Below are 22,135 nucleotides of genomic sequence, written 5' to 3'. Positions count from 1 at the left end.
ATCTGCATAATTTGGAGCATTTTGTGGAAAATCCTACGTTTTTTAGGGTCGTTGAGCCCACATATATTCCAAGGCGCACAACTAAGCCTATACCCCCCATTAGAAATTATCAAGAGCCAGCGGCCAATAAAAACTCACTTTACTAGTAGAGCAGAAATGTAGTTCTCCAAGCATGAATTTGCATAATATTTCAATTAACTCTGTATGGGGCAAACCTTCAAAGCTTGAGCACATTCCTACAAAAACATACAGTCTCCTGATCACTACCCACCACCAAAACACCCCCCCACCCCACCCCGATGCACACCCCCTCCCTCCCACATCCCTCGCCCCCCATGTGGAGCAGCAGGACTGTGGTCCTTATGATGGTTAAGTTGGTGAGCACCCACGCTCCGCTGTGTCCGCGGTCCCCCCTGTCTGAACATTACAGATGACCCTGCCATCAAAAAAAATTAAGAATACTGAAAGGGAAAAATATGCAACAATCAGGTCATCTTGAGTCTCTGCAAATTTCGAAAAGTGTTCCTATCCCGGTTAAATAAGATGCATAAGGCCATTTAAACTAGATTGTGTCCAAGAACTCCTTTGCGGGTATCTCAGAAAGAAAGTACTTTGTTTGGCCCTTGAAAAGAACTTTTAGCTTTGCTGGGAAGAGCAGAAATACCTGTGCTCCCTTAGCCTGAAATGAGGATATCAACTGACGGAGATGCCATCAGCGGTCCACTGTTTCTGAGCAAAAGTCTGGCCGGACAAAAGAAATACACAGTTCTTGGCCTTCCTCTTCTTATTTGGTCTGGCTAATTCAAATATTTTTATAGTCTGATTTTCAGGTGTGTCCAATTTGAAAATGGGCATTAGCTGTGTAGTTTCCTACTGTATTCAATGTGCACAGTTATGGTACTATGCAGTCACAGCTCCATTGTGTAACATTTCCACCTCCTATGACTTATGCAAAGGTTACTCAAATTGCTGTGGCCAGTGCGGAGAATACCCCAACCACTGCAGTGCAGAGAATACCCCAACCGATGTATCGTAATACAGCAGGGGTACCTACAAGGCCTCAGTGGTCAGGCATTTGGTCAGACCGCCATCATTAACAGGCCCTTAGTTAGCATTCACTGAACATACAACTTCACATCTTCCTCTATATGTTTATTAACTCCCTCAGAGGATCCAGCTTAATACCCTAGGCAGAGTCTGTCAGGCACAGGTAGATACAGCAAAGGTGTGCCATATTGATGACTTTTAAGTGGTTTTGAATAGTTTTACATGCTAACAAACAAATCAAGTACACATGTACAGCAGAAAATAGACTTTACACCATTTTTTCAATACACACAGTAAGAAAACTTTAATAGGTGTTATATCACAGTTCACAAAAGCAACAAACCACATATAAACATCCACAAACTTCTAAAAAAGCGCATAAAACAGATTTCCTTAAATACATCCGAGAAGACCAAGATAGGTAATTTAGTTGACTGTCATCAAAGACTCTCTGGAAACATATCCTTTTTCCACTGGACAACTGGTCTTGTCTTGTGACCTAGAAGATAAATAGTCAGCAGAGCCCTCCAGTCGTAAACCAGCAATTTCAATATCACGTGATCTCAGTTAACCAGGAAACAGCTTGGTGACAATACTGTTAGCACACAATCACTAGCTCAAATAGATTCCAGTTAAAAATAGCATCCTCTGTACCAGCTGGAAAGCACCAGACTGTCAGTAGAGCTGTGAGGGTATTCCAGTGTCATAATGTGTGTTATACCCACTTGCATTGCACAACATAAGATTGTAATACACAAACAGTAAACACTGTACTTCCAGAGACCAATTAGTTGTCTCATAAGTCGGTTAATTATCACACTTTTAAAGAAAAGACCTTTAGTATGTCCAGTTTTTGGACAGTGTCTCTTCTTCGCATAGCACTTTACAGGTAACACTAGACTTCATTTACAAACAGAAGGCAATCATTTTTTGAATGTCTACTGGACGTACTAGTGCAAATTTAGTACGATTTTGCATCAGGTTGCGTCACTTTCTTGGAGCAGCCCGAAACCAAAATGTATTTTAGGCTTTACAAATGTCCCAAATTCCAATTTACATGGGTTTGCATGGCTTTGTACAAAAATAAGTAACGCAAGTCATCGCATTACATGGGCGGAAAATGGTCGTTCAGAAGCATCCACCCACGTACTTTGTTGGTGTGCCTACCCGAAGCTGGCATAACAAGGAGAAATCTGTTTATTTCTCCTTGTTATTCCCTTTCTGCATGTTTGCAGCACATATGCAAAGATGAATTAGCTTCAAAGGATAGTTTTTGTGCGAGAAGTTATCCTTTCCTGCACAATAACTATTCTGACCACAACACAGATAGTCTTGTGTCATTATCCAAGCACGCCGGCTTTGGCGTAAGGCATCCAGAACACGCCCCAGCACTACAAAAGAGAAGATCTGTGCCAAAACTTAGTAGATATGGCATATTTTGTTTCTCTCTCTTTGACACAGTGCAGCACAGCAACTTCCCTTTCTATATTGCATTGCATTAAACTACTTTATCAAATTCACCCCGTCTTCTCCAACAACGTAGACCAAAATATCTGAAACTTTAACAAATAGATAACCAATTGCACCGGCAGCATTGCTCCGATTGGCAATAAACCCAACAGAAATCTGCTAAATGAGACTGTAAACTGGAAAAGAGACTGCCCACCAGCAACTATACAACTAACAAGACCGCCTTCAGGACAGCCCTCAACCAATAACACAGACAGTTGAGGGAATCAAGGGAAAAGGCCTTAGCCTCACACATTGAATCAAGGTCCAAAAATAACAAACTCTCCAACAAGGTCAAAGAATTCTCCAACCCTTCAGCTTCAGTAACCAACATTACCCCGTCACAGGAATTCTAAAACAATACTGCAAACCTCTTTCACAACAAGATCAACAACACCTACAGAATCTTCACACCACAGCCCAAGACCAACCAACTTCTTCAAGCAGTGCAACTACCCCACTGCAACCACAGATCTTCTACTAACCGAACGGAGCCAGCTCACCCACAGGACACTGCCTCTATCATGAACTGTGTCCACTCAGGGACCCCAAATAAACCATGGCCGCACTACATCCTCAACCTAGGCAAAGCCAATTATAGCCATCCACTTACCATCTTGTTCAACATCACAACTGCCACGGCCATCTTCCCCAAGCACTGGAAACACTCAAACGTATTTGCCATACTCAATAACTACTAACCAATGTCCCTGCTGCCACCCAAAGTATTAGGAAAAACCATCAACCAGCCACTCTTCCAACATCTGGAATGGAACCTCATATTTGATTCCCCCGAAGGAGCCGCTCTCAGATGAATTGCATCTTTCCTCACCAGAAGAACGCAAAAAGTTTGCATTTCCCTCTCACCCACCTCTGAACCCAAAGAAATTATCTGTGGAGCACCCCAAGGAACCTCACTCAGCCCCACCTTCTTCAGAACTTATGGGACACCTCTGGCCTGCATCACCAAAACTCATGGACTCCACATCATATCCTATGGCTATTACATACAGCTCAATCTCTCCCTGTTCAAAAACACCACCAACACCAAAATCAGCTACTGCAGCTGCATGACAGACGTCACCATACTGGAAGGAAGACACTCTGCCTGTATCTGAACACGTACAAGACAAAGGTACTGATTTTCAGAAAGAACTGCTAGTCCTCAGACCTACTACCCCCAATGACCAAACTAGGTACCTAAAAGCGGTACAAAAGGTGTGGTGATGGACGGAGCATCTGAATCAATTAAACACTCACAACCAGTCAAAAGATCTGGGTTTAATCCATCACCGTTCTTTAGCCCACTCTGCCACCCCAGTTCAGGCATGGCTATATGCAAATCAGTCTGACCCTGTGCCTCATGGGAACAGTGCAGCCCGAACTGCCAAGCCATGTCTTCCCTGGACCGGAAACAAGTTTCCGAGGACCGGTTTCTGGCATTCCAGCCGTCTTCAGCCCGGCTTGCTTGAATCCAGTGGCAAAGTGAGCAAGGGACTCACGTCTGAGCATACCCTGCCACACTTATGGCGGCCAAAAGCGGTACAAAAGGGGGTGGTGATGGATGGAGCATCTGAATCAATCAAACGCTCACACCCAGTCAAAAGATCTGGGTTTAATCCATCACTGTTCTTTAGCCCACTCTGCCACCCCAGTTCAGACATGGCTATATGCAAATCAGTCTGACCCTGTGCCTCATGGGAACAGTGCAGCCCGAACTGCCAAGCCATGTCTTCGCTGGACCGGAAACAAGCTTCCGAGGACCGGTTTCTAGCATTCCTGCCGTCTTCAGCCCGGCTTGCTTGAATCCAGTGGCAAAGTGAGCAAGGGACTCACGTCTGAGCATACCCTGCCACACTTATGGCGGCCAAAAGCAGTACAAAAGGGGGTGGTGATGGACGGTGCATCTGAATCAATCAAACACTCACACCCAGTCAAAAGATCTGGGTTTAATCCATCACCGTTCTTTAGCCCACTCTGCCATCCCAGTTCAGACATGGCTATATGCAAATCAGTCTGACCCTGTTCCTCAAGGGAACAGTGCAGCCTGAGCTGCCAAGCCATGTCTTCCCTGGACCGGAAACAAGCTTCCGAGGACCGGTTTCTGGCATTATAGCCGTCTTCAGCCCGGCTTGCTTGAAGCCAGTGGCAAAGTGAGCAAGGGACTCACATCTGAGCATACCCTGCCACACTTATGGCGGACAAAAGCGGTAATGGATTAAACCCAGATCTTTTGACTGGGTGTGAGCGTTTGATTGATTCAGATGCTCTGTCCATCACCACCCCCTTTTGTACCGCTTTTGGCAGCCATGGGTGTGGCAGGGTATGCTCAGACGTGAGTCCCTTGCTCGCTTTGCCACTGGATTCAAGCGGGCCGGGCTGAAGACGGCTGGGGTGCCAGAAGCCGGTCCTCGGAGGCTTGTTTCCGGTCCAGGGGGGACATGGTTGGCAGTTCGGGCTGAGCTGTTCCCATGATGCACAGAGTCAGACTGATTTGCATATAGCCATGTTTGAGCAGGGGGGTGGTAGAGTGGGCTAAAGAACGGTGATGGATTGAACTCAGATCTTTTGACTGGGTGTGAGTGTTTGAATGATTCAGATGCTCTGTCCATCCCCACCACCTTTTGTACCGCTTTTGGCCGCCATGGGTGTGGCAGGGTATGCTCAGATGTGAGTCCCTTGCTCGCTTTGCCACTGGATTCAAGCGGGCCGGGCTGAAGACGGCTGGGGTGCCAGAAGCCGGTCCTCGGAGGCTTGTTTCCGGTCCAGGGAGGACATGGCTTGGCAGTTCGGGCTGAGCTGTTCCCATGAGGCACAGGGTCAGACTGATTTGCATATAGCCATGTTTGAGCTGGGGTGGCAGAGTGCGCTAAAGAACGGTGATGGATTGAACTCAGATCTTTTGACTGGGTGTGAGTGTTTGATTGATTCAGATGCTCTGTCCATCACCACCCCCTTTTGTACCGCTTTTGGCCGCCATGGGTGTGGCAGGGTATGCTCAGACGTGAGTCCCTTGCTCGCTTTGCCACTGGATTCAAGCGGGCCGGGCTGAAGATGGCTGGGGTGCCAGAAGCCGGTCCTCGGAGGCTTGTTTCTGGTCCAGGGAGGACATGGCTTGGCAGTTCGGGCTGAGCTGTTCCCATGAGGTCAGACTGATTTGCATATAGCCATGTTTGAGCTGGGTGGCAGAGTGGGCTAAAGAACGGTGATGGATTGAACTCAGATCTTTTGACTGGGTGTGAGTGTTGGATTGATTCAGATGCTCTGTCCATCACCACCCCCTTTTGTACAAGCTAGGTACCCAGGCATCATTCTGGACAACAAGCGAATCATGACGTCTCAGGTCAACTCTTTCTTGTCCTCCTGCTTTTTCATCCTCTGCATGCTACGTAAGATATTCAAATGGATACAAGATGCTTCATCTCCCAGGCCCTCATCTCCAGCCGACTGGACTTCAGCAATTCTCTCTATGCAGGGATCAGATATCACCTCCTCCAACGAACACCACCAACACCAAAATCAGCTACTGCAGCCGCATGACAGACATCACCATACTGGAAGGAAGACACTCTGCCTGTATCTAAACACATACAAGACAAAGGTACTGATTTTCAGAAAGACCTGCTAGTCCTCACACCTACTCCTACCCCCAATGACCAAGCTGGGAACCTAGGCATTATTCTGGACAACAAGCGAACCATGACGTCTAAGGTCAACTCTTTCTCGTCCTCCTGCTTCTACATCCTCTGCATGCTACGTAAGATATTCAAATGGCTACAAGATGCTTCATCTACCAGGCCCTCATCTCCAGCCGACTGGACTTCAGCAATGCTCTCTATGCAGGGATCACATATCACCTCCTCCAACGAACACCACCGACACCAAAATCAGCTACTGCAGCCGCATGACAGACATCACCATACTGGAAGGATGACACTCTGCCTGTATCTCAACACATACAAGACAAAGGTACTGATTTTCAGAAAGACCTGCTAGTCCTCAGACCTACTCCTACCCCCAATGACCAAGCTAGAAACCTAGGCATCATTCAGGATAACAAGCGAACCATGACGTCTCAGGTCAACTCTTTCTCGTCCTCCTGCTTCTTCATCCTCTGCATGCTACGTAAGATATTCAAATGGCTACAAGATGCTTCATCTCCCAGGCCCTCATCTCCAGCCGACTGGACTTTAGCAATGCTCTCTATGCAGGGATCACATAGCACCTCCTCCAACGAACACAGACAATAAAGAATGCCACGGTGAGACTCGTGCTGGAGCTCCCTAGACTAACCCACATGACTCCCTATCTCAGGGAACTCCACTGGCTCCCAGCACTGAAAAGATGCCAGTTCATACAACGCCCTACACAACTACGGACCTGGTACTACATGAACCACTGCTTGAGCTTATATCAGCCCACCAGACACCTCCGCTCTGTGATCCTTTCTCTAACCCTTACCCCCAGGGCCAGATTGGGAATGCAAACTGACCTGGCAATTGAGTAGGATGGGGGGTGAGAGGTGGTCATGGTAAACACTACAGCTTGTTATAATTGCTGATGAAGCTATGCTGCAATTCCGGCAACCGGTAACAAAAATGCCCCGCTAGGAGTCCAAAAGCGGTTCCCACCCTGGCGGCCCACTGGGGAATTGTCCGGTGCCTGCTATGGCAAGTCTGGCCCTGTTCAATCCTGCATGATGCAGAGGCCTCTCTTTCTCCTACCTATCAGCAAAGACTTGGAACAAGCTACCCTTACATCTACCCTGTCATCTACGGACCTCCCCATGCCTTTCAGAGTTCCGAAAAAGTCACTGAAGCCTGGCTATTATGGTAATCAACTGGACCCTTCTAGTGCCTGGATACATTCATGGGTGACAAGTAGCACTCTACACATCTTCTGATTGATTGATTGAGTTATTGAATGTGCCTCAAAGATGACATCTTCCCCTCAACAACTCTAATATAAACCTTGCAGACAAACGCCATCTATCCTATGCACCAACTGTGTCTGCAAGGAGTTATAATATGCCACTAATTGACAGACACAGTGTTCCAAATCCTGTACTGTAATCTGAAATTCAGTATTTTGGGGAGAATGTTATTTTTGCTTTATTGATTTAGCTGTTATTCCCAGGTGCATGCATCCTCTGCAGTACAGAATTAATTGGTGATTTGCTGCTCTGTGAGGCATCTAGAAATGTATTTTTTCAGGTGGGCAAGTTTTAGTTAAGAGGCTGCTTAGGATGGCACTGCGATTCAGTTCACATCTTTTTGCCAAAAATATTCCTCATCCCCTGTCGTTCTTTGAAGAGATGCTAATGCTCTTCGATTCATGTAAATTCAGTTTTGGGTTATTGCACTTTATGGAGTAAATATTTCAAAGGCTTCCGCTGTCAAAACATTGACACAAACTTCAATAAAATATGCATTTCAATAACAAGTAAAATGTCTCCTAAACTTAGTTATGCAGAAGTTCTGTCTTGCTAACTTTGTGGATGTCGGTTGACTTTGCGACCCAGTGGATAGTTTCCGAAGGACACTGCCTGTCAGAAGAAAAACAAGACACAAGTTGAAATGAAGAAATTGGACAACAGGAAATGACTGCCGGGTAAAATCTATCTTCCCAGATATATTGTTAATTTTGCTGCAAAGATACCCCTCACATTCACTAGTTCTGCCCTAAATACACCATTGTTATAGGTCCCAGGGTTGCCACTGCACTTCTGAATTTATTTATTATTTCAATCTTCAGCGCTATATAATCTTGATTTTTCCAGTGTAACTCGCTTAAATTCACCTTCTAGTACATAATGGGGTAGATTCTCAAGAACGTGCAATAATCATCGCCAAAATAGGTTAACGCATTTTCACATATCGCTGTCTATTGTGGGAAAATAACTCTGTGTCAACGTCACATTGTCAACATTGCGGTAACATGCGACAGTTTCCCCATAATGCGTCAAATGTGATAACATTACCGGGACAGCAATACAAATCCAAACCTGAACGTGAAACAAGTTGCGTTGGGCCCAACTGCGATAAAAAAGTCAGTGATAAGCAACGCCAGGTCTACAAGCCCCACAAGTCAGGCTGCAAAAAAATCAGTATAAAAGCTGCAACAAAAAACACAAATAGTACACAAACAACTGTGAAGCACCATGGAGGTAGCCAGAGCAAGTACAGAGGATAACCAGAACTCCACAAGCCCCACGGAGGACCAGCCTGGGACCTCGGGATCAGGAAAGGACAAGGAGGAGAGGAAGACGCGGTTCAGTCACCAGGAAAACAAGATCCGGATAACAGAGGTGACACTCCCGCCATCTAATGCATTGGTGAAATTGTCGGCACTAAATGTTGCACTTACACTTGTCAAAGTGATATGCTAATGCAGAGGAGTGTCATGCACTCAGGGAATGTGTCTTGGAATGAATTTATTTGCACATGCTGAGCCTGTGGTCATTTTGTTCTGTCCCATGATTGCTAAGGAAAGTCCCAATGTTACGTGCTCATGTGAAGAAATTGTAAATGATAGTGTCCCTTCAGGCTATTCCTGCTGCTTTGGGGTGTGGTCCACCTGCCTCATCCTTATCATCATCGTCCGGTGCATCTGGCACATGGATCAATGGGGTATTGGTGCGTACACATATGTTGTGCAACACACAACATGCAATGATCTTCTTGCACACTATTTGCGGGCTGTACAGGAGTCTTACACCTGTGAAGTCCAGCCACCTGAAACGTGACTTCAACACACCAAATGAGCACTTTTTAAATGCCCCTGGTACATGTGTGGGCCGCATTGTACTGCCTCTGGGCCTGGGAGTACGAGACTCGGAGGGGTGTCATCATCCACGGGCAGAGTGCATATCCTTGATTACCTGTGCAGGTGAGACAGATGTGTCAATTGGTGGTTCAGCATTCTGTTTTGGCAGGCTTATTAGTATATTAGTGTGTGATGTGCGCGACTATCCATTTCCACTCTACGTTAGCCTAGCCCACTCTGCTTATGCTTACAGGGGGGACAACATAGCCTCATGTCAAAGGTCTACCCCACTGCCTGAGGTAACATGGTTGTGTCCACTGTTTACGACACTACATACACCAGCAGTATATTTCCACATGGACATGTCTGTGCTCTGCATACTTGAGTTTGTCCAGCACATCACCACCTGACTTGGCATTGTATTCATTCGTATTCATGAGTCACTTGCCTCCTTCGCACATACTTGGGTCCCACCACTCACCACATCCTGCTATTTTGTAGCAGAGGTGACATGACATGGATGGTTTGTCTAAATGGCTGGCATCTGTTACCACAGTTCCTTGTGTTGTCGTGTCTGGTATGTGGGCATGTTGTTGGGATGTTCTATGTGATGTTGTAACATGTGCATTCCCACAGTTGTGAGTTGCATGATTGTGGAGTTGAGGTGTGTGGTGTGTACATTTAGTACTTATCAACAAGCAGTGCATTTCCGTAGGTGCCATCCTCGAAGCACTGGTTGATGATGGACTGTCGGAAGATGTAGGAATCATGCATACTGCCTGGGTAGTTGACAACAACGTTGGTGAAGAGTCCCCGGTGGTCCACTATTGCAGCACATTGATGGAATGCTTGTGCTTTCTGTTCGGTAATTGTGTGCAGTGTCGGCAGGGGGCACAAGTAGGACATGTGTGCAGTCAATTGCCCCCAACATGTGCGGGAAGCCAGATATGGCGTAGAAGCCTTGCTTTGTCTCTAGCTGATTCTGTGCAGTGTGGGGGAAGTGAAGGTACTGGGGTAACAAGCTGATGATGGCATCAAAGATAGTTGTGATGAACTTTGATATGGCTGGCTGTGAGACTCGTCCGACTCTGGCGCTTGTTGCTTGAAAGGTACCAGAGCACAACAGGTGCAGCACAGGCAGCAGTTTTGCCTGCGGAGGGATGTTGGTTGTCCGCGGTGTTGGTACCGTCCGCCTGTGGGCAATGTGGGTCAGGATGTGGAGGATGGTTGTCCTTTGGAGACTGCAGTGGGCAATGACTTCCTCTGATGTTAAGTCTGTGAGGCTGTTGCAGTTTCGTAAGGACTGCTGTCTTATTCTGCGCTGCCTCAGTGGTAGTCTGGGGGGGTGTGGTCGGGGGTGACCCGGACGGGGGGGCCTCTGGGTGATGGCGGTTGGTGTTGTGGACCTCTTGGGTCTCCGAGCTGAATGATCAGTTGCTCCATGACATGTGTTGCTCTGCCGATGTGGCTATGGGCTGGGCTCCACTTTGTCCTGCTTAACAACAGTAAAAGGCAGGTGTTCATTCCCTGCTGCTAACGTGCCTTATCGCCTATTTTTGGATTGCTTCGCTGATCTGGCTGATCATAGAGAATATGAAAAGTGGTGTTTTCATGTGTTTTTTTCACAGGAACGCATATCATTAGTGTTCATTGTCGCTTTCATCCATGGCAATGTTTTTTGTGGAAGCTATCGCTGGAAAACTGGGGATTTTGGCAGTTTGCACCAGCTTGAAAATGGGAGGATGAATATTTTACCACTTTTTAACTCTGCGATAAGTCCTTGAGAATATGCCCCAAAATGTAGTGGTATTCCCTGACAAAATACCAGATATTGTAATTTGCTTTAGAATTCTGTATATCATTTTGCCATCGCCACCTCTCTCTCCTCACTCCATGCACCTTCATTCTGTACATCCCATTTATCCCTTCTCTTTACTATTCATTTTATGGATATCTAAAAATCAATTCACAAAAAAAACATACTTTTACAGGCTGAAACTCCAGCAGAAGTACTTGAAAAAAAAATCAGTTCACAAACGTTTCCCAGAAGAACGCCTGGATGGCTCTGTCAGGTGCAGGTATGCAGGAGTACCGGTGCTGGCATGCCATGTGACACATCCCACCGGCTCCTATTCCCCTGTACAGAAATCTTTACAGCATAGAGTTCAGCAAATAGGAAAGGATCCGGATGAGCAAATTATTGTATCTGCTTTATGGTATAATGCATCTTTCCTGCAATTTTTTTTACTTTCTCAAGAAAATATTTGTTTTCTTGGCTGAAGACCTTGTCTTACACTTTAAACAAACTGTGATATTCATCTGTTCCCATTGTCATAGTGAAAGCAGTCATGTAAACTTACAATGAGCTGTGATGTACGTTTTTGCAATCATATGGTCTCCTGGTGAAGACTGTCTTTCACATAAACCATAAAGTGGTCTGAACACCATTTCCCATAGTACATTATCACTTGTGCAAAGGAAGCAGCACAGGGCACTTCTTTATTTGCAGAGTGGGTTGGTGAGATTATGGGTAATGTGACATGGAGATCAAAACCCCTGCATCTCTGCCATGCCCCAGGCACTATCCACTTGGTATCACAATCACATATTGCAACTGGGAGGATGCCGATTGGCTGAAAGAGCAGGCCATTACCACTCCCCCTCACTTCCTCTGACGTCAGATTACGCCAGCAGCGAGGAGCTGTCACTGAGTTTTCCAGAGTTTCAGAGTCCTGGTGTGTGGCTTCTTCGATCCGCGGATTGACGTTACCTTCTCCTTTGCAAAGGAGTTTATATTTCTACATTTCCTTTTGGTGTCCATTTTGAAGTAATTCCCAGCGCCCCTTACAAGAAAAAAGACTGCTCTGAGGGTCCCGAGAGAGCGTGCCGGCAGGCGGATTACAGCCAACTGCCCCCCTTTATTTTTTTTCTTCTTCAACAGTGGAGGGCTGGCAGAGTGCATCATCAGGGGCCCCAGGTTTCTCACCAAGAGTGGGTAAGTGGTACTTCTCTTGCTCACTTCTCTTGGGTGAGGGTCGCTGGGAAGATCCCATTTAACTGACTCTGGCAGAGTTCTGGGCAGCATTTTTACCAGTTACCGGCAGAGGGGCACTGTAAGGAATACATTATGAGAAAGCTAGCCAAAGGGGCAAAAGCAACAACCCCGGTCGCATCACCGACTCTAGCACAAAAAGTTAAAAAGCGTGCAGCTCAGGCCATGGCGTGGTTGACCTACGCAGCCGCATTTTGACAGGATCTTCCTCTTTCATCAGAGCTTGTCGGGGTGTACAGTGTTGATCCGGCCCTACAGGACCAGCTTGAGGCTCAGATGGTGGACTTGGATTCCCCCATTAGCCCCGGTGAGATGGCTTCCCCAAGGGCAGATTTATCGATCTCTGTCGCTTATACTAAAGAGACTTTGACCTCGAGAAAGGCAGCGGGCGATAATCTCGAAGCCAAAAAATACCCTATTTTTATCAAAGCCAAACAGGATGTTCGGCTTTGAGGATGCCATTAGGATGGCAGTCGCATTCCCATATTTTGCCGTAAAACGGCCGTAATGCATGTGCCCATAGTAAAATGGGAGGTGTGGTTCATCGCTGCACCCTGTGTGCACACAGGGTGCAGCGATTAACCGCACCTCCCATTTTACCACAAAGTGCCAGCCACAAGGTACAGGGATCAACAGGGGGAGCCTTCAACTGGAGGCCGTGCACCAAAAAGGGCCCTGCTAGGGGCCCCCAAATAGGCTTCCTGACATGTTTTCCATGTCAGACAGATCGACGTGGGAACCATGTCAGAATCCATCAATGCAATCTCAAGGACAGAAATGCCAGCTATTGAGATTACTTGCCACATTCCGACTGGCATACAGTCTCTCCAAGCCCGTCAGAAGTCAGTCAGAAGGGCACAATTTCTACATTGGCGGTGTATATACTCCTTTGCAATGGTGATGGAGTATAAATACCACCACCATGTAGGTCCATCCACCCAATTTAAACATGGACATTCCCTCGTCTCGGCTAGCACAGGGTCTACTTCATCACTGCCATGGCCAAATCACTCTGACGGCCTGACAGAGTAAGAAAAAGAATACTGTTTGGTGCTGGGTTACATGCTGATGCAGCCCTGCTTTAAACAGTAGATTGCATTGACAGGTAACGCTGACAGCGGTACCTTCCAATATTTTATAAATGACTGCCAACTTGGAGGTAATCTATAAATGTACCGGTCGGGACCTTCATCAGGGGGACAGAGACAGAACAATGGCCATATGACTAATATGTAACCCCGAAGTAAGTGCCTCAAACCCTTATGTACCCCGAAGTAAGTGTCTCAAACCCTTATGCACCCCGAAGTAAGTGGCTCAAACCCTTATGTAGAATCTTGGGAACTAGCTCTGCGCAGATTGCTAAAAGGCTATGGAAAACTGGTTGCAATGACATCGCAGTCATAGGGGTGGCTAAGTTCCTGAGCTGGTCTTGGGCCAATCGGGAGAAAAACGGGGGGTCCTAACAGCTAGTTATAGATATTCCTGAGTATGGTATGGTATGAAATGGAAATTTATTGGTTTTTACTCCTCATCGATTGTAGATAGATGAAAAGTCTGTGCGTATGATATATTTAATCCTGTCTTAACTAATGGTTTTTAAAATTGTAAATATAGGTATTTATGTTTTTATCCTGAAAGGTAAACTGTAACAAACGATTTTATGGTGTTACTATGGTTGCGCCTAGATGTATTTTGGATTTTGTTTTAATCTTTGTGTTTTACCCCTTCGCTGTGTTGGCTATTTCGCCGCAGCGCTAAGGGGGAGGTGGGGCCGTGCGGCGGTCCCGTGCTCGTGACGGAACCGGTCCTTCACGGCCCACGGGTGAGCTGTGCTTGTGACGGAACGGTTCCGTCACGGCCCCGCCGGCACTTCAGAACGCTCAGAGCAGGCGTGAAATTTGCGCCGTGCAGGCGCGGCGAGCGGGCCGTGACGGAACCGTTCCGTAACCAGCACAGCCCACCCGAGGCTCATGACGGAACGGTTCCGTCACGAGCATGGGATGGGTTAAGATGAATAATCGCAATAAAGACTTTTTTTTATTCAATTGAATTGACAAATATGTAAATGAGGCCCTACATTTATATGCCCACAGTAATGCTGCAGCAAAAGACACTCAATAAAAATTGGAATCAAGTGTATTATCCATGCAGCTAACGTCAAAACAGGATAAATCACTAGTCCTTTTTAGAATGCAACTCCCTACTGGCTGTCATTCCTAGAAATCATCAAGCTCCTCTTAAAGCAGTCTACAAAGCTTAATTTGTCCCCGCCTCAGGAAATCAGAGCACATTACCATATTATTGAGCAAAATAAAAGGCACCCTATAGAAGATATTCAGGATGACCTGCAAACCTCACAAGCTAAGGAACGGGGCATGCAAAGTAACTTGCTCAACAATTTTCAAGACCAACTCTATCTGTTATTTTCACTGTTTCGCTCCATACCGTAATCCCTCATAGGTCAATACTCACACCTTGCATCTTTAAATGTCTGCCTTCCACTATATATTGTGCTCTAATGTATCGTACCTCTTACTCTTATAAAAAGTGATTTTTCTGATATTGTGTCATAACTTTTATTTCTAGGAGAAGTGTTCTGCGCCCCGGTTGGTCAGTTTTGTGCAATATAAAAACGCAAATATATACATAAATAGATTTACTGAGTTATGCTCACTCCATCATTAACTGATCCACTCAAAAAAAAGACATCATATTAACTTTCTACAGTGTCCTTGATATTTCCACAAGTAGAATTTTCTCTACAAAGGTAGAAGTAGTGGTCTGCAATTTATCATCTTTGTCTGTTCACATCCAGAATTGTGGGAAAACTAATAATCATTACAAGGAGACGGAAGGCTGTCTTTTCAAATTGTGTGTGTATACGCGCACTGGAAATGCCTAAATAGAATCAGGAAATAATGACGCGATGCAAACATCTCGATTTTATCCTAAGGCAATGATTTAGGAATTCACACTGTGTCGGCAATAAATATGCAGATATTTACTAAAACCAACATTCACAGGAATAGATATAGGCTTGCTTTATTACAAAGAAGGTGGAAATTCCCATGATTTAGTTTCCAACTTTTCTCTGAAAATTATGTCCAAAAGTATGAGTCTATGTAGCAGGTGACAGAATTCCTTATTTATTTATTTATTTATTTATTTAATTTATATAGCGCATTATAACCCAGGGGTCTCTAAGCGCTTAATGTTGTTTAACAGAATAATTAGACCCAGATTTACCAATATTTGATGCAAGGCAGAACTGTTACCAAAGTTGCAAAACAAATAGCGCTTAGAGAACACCTAGAATACTCAGACCGTACCAAATTGTCTGTCCCCTAGCTTGTGAGGGAGAGCAGAGTATTACAGACACAAATCCACAACATTCAACAGATGAGAATACCGGTCAACGCTTAAATTAAAATAATAAACTGGAAACCATCTTCTCCAACATGGCTGAGAAAACATTTGATCAATATAGTAAAAGAATGGCAGTCGCATTGAAGTCCCGCTCCCAGCAGAAGTGGTCGCTCCACACGCTGCTCCTCGCCTTCACCTGATATCGTAGCGAACTCGCCTTGCACTGCTTCAGCCTGCATAACTACTTCATTTAAATTGATAGCCTGCATAATTATTTCATTTAAATTGATAGCGAGAGATTGCCCCGCCTGCCTATTAGTAATTAATAAATTGCGGAGGTACATTTGATCGTAGCGCTTGATTGCAACTTTTTACCTTGTGCTGCTGTGCTGCCTGCAGATTTATTTTGCCTGATTGTGCCGACGCCACTGCCATTCGCTTTGCGCTATTGCCGATCGTGCCCCAGTCCTGTTTCGTTATTGGCTTGCTGCCATTTTGTTTGTTGTTGTTTGTGCCTCCCTGCCCTGATCCCCACCCCACTCCCGCCTCCCAGCTGACCCTCCCTCCCACTAATACTGACTAGCCCGCTCCGCCGTGGTTGCGCTGTGACCGTCCTGCTCCCAGCAGAAGCAGTCGCTCCACACGCTGCTCCTCGCCTTCACCTGGTATTGTAGCGATCTCACCTTGCACTGCTTCAGCCTGCATAACTACTTCATTTAAATTGATAGCCTGCATAATTATTTCATTTAAATTGATAGCAAGAGATTGCCCCGCCTGCCTATTAGTAATTAATAAATTGCAGAGGTACATTTGATCGTCGCGCTTGATTGCAACTTTTTAACTTGTGCTGCCTGCAGATTTATTTTGCATGATTGTGCCGACGCCACTGCCATTCGCTTCGCGCTATTGCCGATCGTGACCCAGTCCTGTTTCGTTATTGGCTTGCTGCCATTTTGTTTGTTGTTGTTTTTGCCTCCCTGCACTGATCTCCACCCCGCACCCGCCTCCCAGCTGACCCTCCCTCCCACTGATACTGACTAGCCCGCTCCGCCATGGTTGCGCTGTGACCGTCCTGCTCCCAGCAGAAGCGGTCGCTCCACACGCTGGTCCTCGCCTTCACCTGCTATTGTAGCGATCTCGCCTTGCACTGCTTCAGCCTGCATAACTACTTCATTTAAATTAATAGCCTGCATAATTATTTCATTTAAATTGATAGCGAGAGATTGCCCCGCCTGCCTATTAGTAATTAATAAATTGTGGCAGTACATTTGACCGTAGCGCTTGATTGCAACTTTTTAACTTGTGCTGCTGTGCTGCCTGCAGATTTATTTTGCCTGATTGTGCCGACGCCACTGCCATTCGCTTTGCGCTATTGCCGATCGTGCCCCAGTCCTGTTTTGTTATTGGCTTGCTGCCATTTTGTTTGTTGTTGTTTGTGCCTCCCTGCCCTGATCTCCACCCCGCTCCCGCCTCCCAGCTGACCCTCCCTCCCACTGATACTGACTAGCCCGCTCCGCCGTGGTTGCGCTGTGACCGTCCTGCTCCCAGCAGAATCAGTCGCTCCACACTCTGCTCCTCGCCTTCAGCTGGTATCGTAGCGATCTCGCCTTGCACTGCTTCAGCCTGCATAACTACTTCATTTAAATTGATAGCCTGCATAATTATTTCATTTAAATTGATAGCGAGAGATTGACCCGCCTGCCTATTAGTAATTAATAAATTGCGGAGGTACATTTGATTGTAGCGCTTGATGGCAACTTTTTAACTTGTGCTGCTGTGCTGCCTGCAGATTTATTTTGCCTGATTGTGCCGACACCACTGCCATTCGCTTCGCGCTATTGCCGATCGTGCCCCAGTCCTGTTTCGTTATTGGCTTGCTGCCATTTTGTTTGTTGTTGTTTGTGCCTCCCTGCCCTGATCTCCACCCCACTCCCGCCTCCCAGCTGACCCTCCCTCCCCCTGATACTGACTAGCCCGCTCCGCCGTGGTTGCGCTGTGACCGTCCTGCTCCCAGCAGAAGCGGTCGCTCCATACGCTGCTCCTCGCCTTCACCTGGTATCGTAGCGATCTCACCTTGCACTGCTTCAGCCTGCATAACTACTTCATTTAAATTGATAGCCTGCATAATTATTTCATTTAAATTGATAGCGAGAGATTGCCCCGCCTGCCTATTAGTAATTAATAAATTGCGGAGGTACATTTGATCGTCGCGCTTGATTGCAACTTTTTAACTTGTGCTGCTGTGCTGCCTGCAGATTTATTTTGCATGATTGTGCTTACGCCACTGCCATTCGCTTCGCGCTATTGCCGATCGTGACACAGTCCTGTTTCGTTATTGGCTTGCTGCCATTTTGTTTGTTGTTGTTTTTGCCTCCCTGCACTGATCTCCACCCCGCACCCGCCTCCCAGCTGACCCTCCCTCCCACTGATGCTGACTAGCCCGCTCCGCCATGGTTGCGCTGTGACCGTCCTGCTCCCAGCAGAAGCGGTCGCTCCACACGCTGGTCCTCGCCTTCACCTGCTATTGTAGCGATCTCGCCTTGCACTGCTTCAGCCTGCATAACTACTTCATTTAAATTAATAGCCTGCATAATTATTTCATTTAAATTGATAGCGAGAGATTGCCCCGCCTGCCTATTAGTAATTAATAAATTGTGGCAGTACATTTCACCGTAGCGCTTGATTGCAACTTTTTAACTTGTGCTGCTGTGCTGCCTGCAGATTTATTTTGCCTGATTGTGCCGACGCCACTGCCATTCGCTTTGTGCTATTGCCGATCGTGCCCCAGTCCTGTTTTGTTATTGGCTTGCTGCCATTTTGTTTGTTGTTGTTTGTGCCTCCCTGCCCTGATCTTCACCCCGCTCCCGCCTCCCAGCTGACCCTCCCTCCCACTGATACTGACTAGCCCGCTCCGCCGTGGTTGCGCTGTGACCGTCCTGCTCCCAGCAGAATCAGTCGCTCCACACTCTGCTCCTCGCCTTCACCTGGTATCGTAGCGATCTCGCCTTGCACTGCTTCAGCCTGCATAACTACTTCATTTAAATTGATAGCCTGCATAATTATTTCACTTAAATTGATAGCAAGAGATTTCCCCGCCTGCCTATTAGTAATTAATAAATTGCGGAGGTACATTTGATTGTAGCGCTTGATTGCAACTTTTTAACTTGTGCTGCTGTGCTGCCTGCAGATTTATTTTGCCTGATTGTGCCAACACCACTGCCATTCGCTTCGCGCTATTGCCGATCGTGCCCCAGTCCTGTTTCGTTATTGGCGTGCTGCCATTTTGTTTGTTGTTGTTTGTGCCTCCCTGCCCTGATCTCCACCCCACTCCCGCCTCCCAGCTGACCCTCCCTCCCCCTGATACTGACTAGCCCGCTCCGCCGTGGTTGCGCTGTGACCGTCCTGCTCCCAGCAGAAGCGGTCGCTCCATACGCTGCTCCTCGCCTTCACCTGGTATTGTAGCGATCTCGCCTTGCACTGCTTCAGCCTGCATAACTACTTCATTTAAATTGATAGCCTGCATAATTATTTCATTTAAATTGATAGCGAGAGATTGCCCCGCCTGCCTATTAGTAATTAATAAATTGCGGAGGTACATTTGATCGTAGCGCTTGATTGCAACTTTTTAACTTGTGCTGCTGTGCTGCCTGCAGATTTATTTTGCCTGATTGTGCCGACGCCACTGCCATTCGCTTTGCGCTATTGCCGATCGTGCCCCAGTCCTGTTTCGTTATTGGCTTGCTGCCATTTTGTTTGTTGTTGTTTGTGCCTCCCTGCCCTGATCTCCACCCGCTCCCGCCTCCCAGCTGACCCTCCCTTGCCCCTCCCCCTCCACCATTCACATATGACAGACGCTTTTGAGCGCAGCGTTCACGCGCAGCGATCGCGCCCCATGCGCGCCAAAGGTGCGCCAAAGGTAAGCCCGCCTACGCCCGTCCGTCCCTGGACCGCGCCCAGCGCCATACTGTGGTAAATAATTTTACCTAATCAGTTTTTCCGTATAATTATCATTACAAGGCAGCTCATAAAAATGAGAGGCAGAGTCCGTGGTATCTGAGTCATACGGGTTTTAATGGAAAAACCTCGAGGTTGGAGATCATGTTCCGTCACCACTAGGGTTCGGGAAGGGACAGTCAACGTTTTATTAACATTACACGTTATATATAGTAAAGTAACATAATTGAATCCAATACAGTAGGCGTAACAGGTGAAGAAGAACGAGATAAGAACACATGTGCGTAAGAAGAGGCGTGAAAGAAGGCGTGTAATAGGCGTACACGGAGGCGTGCACTGTACATGTCAGAGAAACGTCATAAGAATCGTCACATGTGGGTGGGTGCATAGAGAAAGTTGCAGGATCAGCAGAAAGAGTGGATGCGCGCGCAGCTAGCATGACGTGACATAGATGTGTAACTGGGGAGAACTTTAACACTAGTAGAGGAGACAGAAGTCTGGGATGTCAGAACGACCTGGACCTATAACATATCTGGTATCTTATGTTTGGAGGATATATTATCTGGAGTAAAAGGTCTCTCGGGCAGAGGCTATTCTATACTGAATGCTAGTGCGTGCATATGTGTCTACGTGTCTACGTGCAGGGTCATGGGCCTACTATGGCAACGGGAACTGAAAATCACTTGTATGGAAACAGGAAGACTTGTTCTTTGCTCTGCAGCCGGGCAGATGTTTACCTAAATCACTAGACAGGAATGTATTTTCGAGGAGGCTGAACAGATAACTTGAAGGCAAAATACGGTTTTGGCAGGCGGGCCAGGTTGAGCCGGGCACCGCTTCGCTTGGCAGGAAGTAAGGCAGAGGTCAGGGATACGTGTCCATGCTGCAGCTTTCAGAGGCTGAAGGCAGAAAGCAGAAAAGGCTCGGAGACAGAAATCAGGGCCTAGCTCGGTAGAGCCAGGAAAAACTTAAAAGTGTACCAGGTAAAGACGTTGGCATGGTACGGTTAGGAACTGAATTATCGATCCATTCATGGTGGATCTGAAAGAGGACATGTTAACGTTGGACGCAAATGTATTTGCGTCTTCATATTCGGTCATGAAGGGAAATTACATGTACTTTAAGCACGTACATGGAGACGTTGGGGTACACGTTAGGGGACATACTTGACCATAAAAATTTCAATTACCTCATTCCCTCCTTGTCCCCTACGTTCCCTTCAGGATATATCAATCTTCATGAGTCCATCTATCTGTTCATATAACATCATTTGCTCATCTTTTTTCAGTCGGGCACGAGAACGTGGACTTGGACAGGAAATACATGATGCTGATACACAAGCCGCAAATCGCTGGCCCACATTGTAGACATATGCAACAACTGAATACTATGAGTAGGGCTATTCCAAGGAAGGATAGGACTTTCCATCCCCAGGCTGATATCACGCTCCAGAGCCAACCAGACCAGGTCCAGGTGCCTGGATTCTGGTGTATCTGACTTGCAATCTTGTGGAGCCGAGTTATGGCTCTGTATACTGTCGGTGCGTTATTTGGAATGAAAATACAACAACTGGATCCGATGACTCTACAAGCCCCGCCCCTATCTGCCAGGATGACGTCAAGGACGAGACGATTTTGAAGAACGACAAGTCTCATAGCAGACTGCTCTTCCGTTAAGTTACCTAGGGCAAAAGTAGTTTCATTTACTACGGCTTCAAGGGTTCTGGTCAATTTACGTATCAGTTTACTGTTTGAGACAGTTCCTAAATAAGGAAAGAATCCTTTATTGAAATCTGTGTACTGTTCCCATGTTGTTTCAGTGTAATCGACAATCGGGAGACCTCTCTTGGGTCTAACATGAATGAGATGAGAATTTCTATGGTAATCAGGTGGGGCTAGAAAAACAGGTGGCAGTAAGAATGCAATGTAACAAGTACCATCCCAGTCTGGAGGTAAACGTATATAAGCCGTATGGCCACAAATGAAATAGGAATGTCGGGAAGCTTTGAATGTAGACTTGCCTTTATCACTGAATTCAATAACTGTATTACAATCGCTGTGTCCTAGATGTACTGAACCATTCTTTCTAACGCATAAGTCACCTTTCACTGGCAAAACTGATATTGAGGGTAAGTTCGAACTAGTTTCTGACTGGACATTCAAGATCATGAGGCTAAGTGTAAAATTACCTAATCCATATACTTTGTTTTCTAGATCGGTACCTGTCATTCGGGGAAGACCCTCCTTGTCAGGGAAACATGCCTTATTCATGACTGTATTCAGGTCTCCCCATATCCAATTACTTTGGGAAACTTTGGACTTACTATCTAACGAGGACATTATTGTAAACCATGCACCACATGAACCATTATGTGTAAACGGGTAAGGAAAAAGAGGCAAGGCTCCCGTCATTCTCTGGTAGGGAGGGAGTCGGCCACATACC

The sequence above is a fragment of the Lissotriton vulgaris genome, chromosome 2_2 (assembly GCF_964263255.1).
Source record: "Lissotriton vulgaris chromosome 2_2, aLisVul1.2, whole genome shotgun sequence".
NCBI lineage: Eukaryota > Metazoa > Chordata > Amphibia > Caudata > Salamandridae > Lissotriton > Lissotriton vulgaris.
This window is presented reverse-complemented; position numbering follows the sequence as displayed.